This window comes from Zea mays, chromosome 1, assembly GCF_902167145.1.
Source record: "Zea mays cultivar B73 chromosome 1, Zm-B73-REFERENCE-NAM-5.0, whole genome shotgun sequence".
In the NCBI taxonomy this organism is placed as follows: Eukaryota; Viridiplantae; Streptophyta; class Magnoliopsida; order Poales; family Poaceae; genus Zea; species Zea mays.
Genome location: NC_050096.1, coordinates 155,939,050 through 155,943,117, shown reverse-complemented (window position 1 = coordinate 155,943,117; position 4,068 = coordinate 155,939,050).

The following is a 4,068-nucleotide window of genomic DNA, read 5'->3' as shown; positions in this document are numbered from 1 at the left end:
CTATTGTGCAGGGTTTCATGTCCTTCGCCTCCCTCGTCACCTGCGAGGGGACCCTGAACGCGTTGTCCCGTGAGGGGTGCCGACACTACGAGGTCTTCGACCAATCAGACGAGAACTTTGAACGTGAAGTTTTCAAGGCCGAAGACCCTGTGGTGAAGCAGTCAGCGGGGGCACTCTTCGACAGGATGTGGGGTCCGCACGGTTGGGAGGCGGTTAAGGAGCGGTCTGACCGGACGATAGAGTAGGTAAAGGTTATCTGTTGTTTTGTGTGGTTGTGTTGGGGTATGTGTGGTTTTGCTGAATGGTTGTGCTATTGTTGCAGATGGCGCGTGTCGAGGATGTCGAGGACCTTGGAGATCTGGTCGGCGCGCCGCCCGAGGCTGAGGTTGACCCGGTGCCGCCTTCGAGTGCCGGTGAAGGCTCCTCGGTTGCATACATGCCTACTGTGGCCGATGAAGGCCCTTTGCCAGCCCCTGCGCCAACGGCCAAAGATCCCCCGAAGGTGGTGGCCGAGCCGGTGACCGAAGACCCCACGGCCGTGGCCGGGCCTTCGCAGGTGGCTGAGTAGGAGTTTGGGGAGTTTGTAAATTTTGTCTGTGTTACTGAACCTTGGTTGCTGCGCAGGTTCAGGATTTTGGGCCTGCGCACGCAATCGGTACTATCAATGATAATTTTGTGGCGGCTTCGACCGTGGTTGCTGAAGACGATTCTGATGATTCTGCGTCTAAGTGTTTTGAGTCTGATGATTCTGGGAGTTCGATTGTGTGGATAGAGGAGTCTTTGGATGAGGATTTGGATTACTTTGCGGCATTGGATGTGGCTGCGGCGGAGGCTTCGCCACATGTAATGGGTGATGAGGATCTTCCGGGTGCGAGTGTTGGGCATAGGCGGCGAAGGGCGGTGGCGAAACGGAGGGTGAGTGAGTTGCCGCGAGGTGATAGGCGTCATCGTGGTGAGGTGGAAGGTGGTCGCCTTCGTGTGGACGGGGCTGGCAAGCGGGAATTGTTGTCCTCGCCGGCTGGGGCGAGTGTGGGTTAGGGGGAGTTGCGAAGTCTATTTGCGGGTGAGGAATTGAGGATAATGTTGTTCAACTATAGGTAGATGGGTATCATCCCGAAGGTTGAGCCAATGTAATGTGCGATGCCCTCGCTGTATGTATGTAACCATACTCTTGTGTGATGAAGCTGCGCGCTTTCGTTGATCAGGCCGCTCCCGTAGGCTTCGATTTTTTCGTACTAGTATTCCGGCTGCACCCGTAGGCGACTTTTGCGCGGAGGGTCTTTTGGAAATGACTTCAAGTTTTCGCACTTATTGTGCTAGTCCGGCTGCACCCTTGGGCGACTTTTGCACGGAGAGTCTTTTGGAAAAGACTTCGATGTTTCGCACTTGTTGTGCTAATCCGGCTGCACCCTTAGGCGACTTTTGCATGGAGAGTCTTTTGGAAAAAGACTTCGATGTTTCGCACTTGTTGTGCTAATCCGGCTGCACCCTTAGGCGACTTTTGCATGGAGAGTCTTTTGGAAAAATACTTCGATTTTTTCGCACTTTGTTGTGCTAATCCGGCTGCACCCTTAGGCGACTTTTGCACGGAGAGTCTTTTGGAAAAAGACTTCAATTTTTTCACACTTGTTGTGCTAATCCGGCTGCACCCTTAGGCGACTTTTGCGCGGAGAGTCGCACGCGAGGGAGGCTTTGCTGCTCCTCGCGGTGACTTCGATGTGGTCGAATGCCGAAGACCGTCGATGCGGTCTTTTTCGACATTGCTTTAATTTTTTGCGGGGGATTTTCGCGTGTATATTACATGGCTCCGCCTCATTAAAAACCTCACCCCGGGAGGAAAAGAGTGCGGGCCGGAATAAAACTGTTTGGTGAATTACAAGGGCGTGTTAGCCCTAAGGATTTAAACAAAAAATTTACGGAGATTGTTAATACTCTAGGAATGTTCCAGGTCTTCGCCAGATTGTGTTGTTAGTCTGTACGCACTGGGAGACGACTTCGTCTTGATGATAAATGGTCCTTCCCACTTTGGCTCCAGCTTACCCCGTGACTCTGTCTGGGTTGTGCGGACAAGTACGAGGTCCCCTTCGTTGAATTCTCTTGGGACGACTGCGTGGTTGCGCCAGGCCTTCGTTTGGACTTGGTATTTGTTGAGGGCCTGGAGGGCGAAGACACGGTCTCCGTCGATGAGATCTTTGGAGGTTAGCTCGTCGACGTCAGGTACTGCTGAAGCGCTTGTCCGCGGGGACCCATGTTTCATTTCCTGTGGGGTCATGGCCTCCGATCCGTATAGCAGGCGAAAGGGAGTGAATCCGATCGCCCGACACTCGGTCGTGTTCCGTGCCTAGACCGCTTCAGGTAGCAGGTCGGCCCATTTGCCCTTCTTGTCGTAGAGGAGCATTTTCTTGATTGCCGTGAAAATCTTGTCGTTGGCGCGCTGTACGACGCCATTGGATTGTGGGTGGTACACTGAGGCGAAGGCAAGCTTGGTGCCAATGGAGAAGCAGAAGTCCCTGAAGTCTTGGCTGTCGAATTGTTTGCCATTGTCAACTGTGAGCTCGGACGGGACTCCGAATCGGCAGACAATGTTTTGCTAGAAGAATTTCTGGGCGGTCTTCACTGTTATTGTGGATACTGCTCTTGCCTCGATCCACTTGTTGAAATACTCGACGACGACGAAGGTGAACTTGAGGTTCCCATGGACCGTGGGAAGCGGCCCGACAATGTCCAGGCCCCAGCGCTGAAGAGGCCATGTGTGGGCGATGAGCTTTGTGAACTGTGAAGGGTTTCCTGAGCGTGGAGAAAATTTCTGGCAGGCTTCACAGGACCTCGTCACCCGAATTGCGGCGCAAATCATAGCGGGCCAGTAGAAGCCTTGTCGGATCACCTTGGCGGCTAGGGCCCTAGGCCCTGCGTGAGAGCCACAAGTTCCGCTGTGGACTTCGCGCAGGATCTGGATGCCTTCGGTCTCAGTGACGCATTTAAGCATGGGTTGACTGACCCCCTTTTTGTAAAGTTGTCCCTCAATGAGTGTGAAGTCCCGGCTTCGGTGTTTGAGGCGCTTGGCCTTGTTGATATCGCTCGGATGGTAGTATCCCTGCAGGAACAGGGTTATTTATGCCCACCAGTCTTCGGTCATGATGAGGTTAACTATGTGGTGGCCCTCGGTGTCATTGGTGATTTGGAGGCCCTCTGGGCTACGGACGGCCGGCGTGCCGATGACATGGTAGAACACGTCAGAGGGCAGGGCCTCGCCTCTGGCGGCTGCCTTGGCCAATGCGTCGGCCTCCTCATTCTTGGCTCGGTCCACGTGCTGCAAGGTAAAGCCCTTGAATTGTCTCTCGAGGCTGCGGACAGCCGCGAGATACTGCATAAGTGCGGGGTCCTTTGCTGCGTAATCTTTCTCAACTTGGTCGGTAACCATTTTGGAGTCTGTTCTGATTATGCAGGTGGTGACACCAAGTGCCCGTAACTTGCAAAGGCCGAGGATGACAGCTTCATACTCTGCTACATTGTTGGTGCATCTGTCGGACTTCAAAGCAAAGCTGAGTCGTGCTGCATATCGGTGCTTGACCCCTGTGGGTGAAGTAATGACCGCAACTGCGCCTGCCCCCGCATGGCACCATGCGCCGTCGCAGTGGATGGTCCACACCTTCTCTGCAGTCGAGTCTGGCTACGTTATTGGCCCGGTTCAATCGACGATGAAGTCTGCTAGGACTTGTGACTTGATGGCTGTCCTGGGCTCGAATGTGATATGATATCTGGAAAGCTCGGCTGCCCATTTGGCGATCCGGACAGATGCCTCCGGATTTCTGAATAATTCGCCGAGTCCCCTGTCCGAGGTGACCCATACCTTGAACGCTTCAAAATAATGGCGCAGTTTGCGCGAAGCCATAACGACTACGTAGGCGATTTTTTTCCAGTTCTGTCATGTTGCATTTGGATGTCGTGAGCACTTTGGAGACGTAATAAACTGGACACTGTCTGGTCGTGCCCTCTCTATCCTGTTCTTGAACCAGCGTTGCGGTGACGCGTGCGGTGAAGCTGCGACGTAGAGCAATAGTGGTAGCG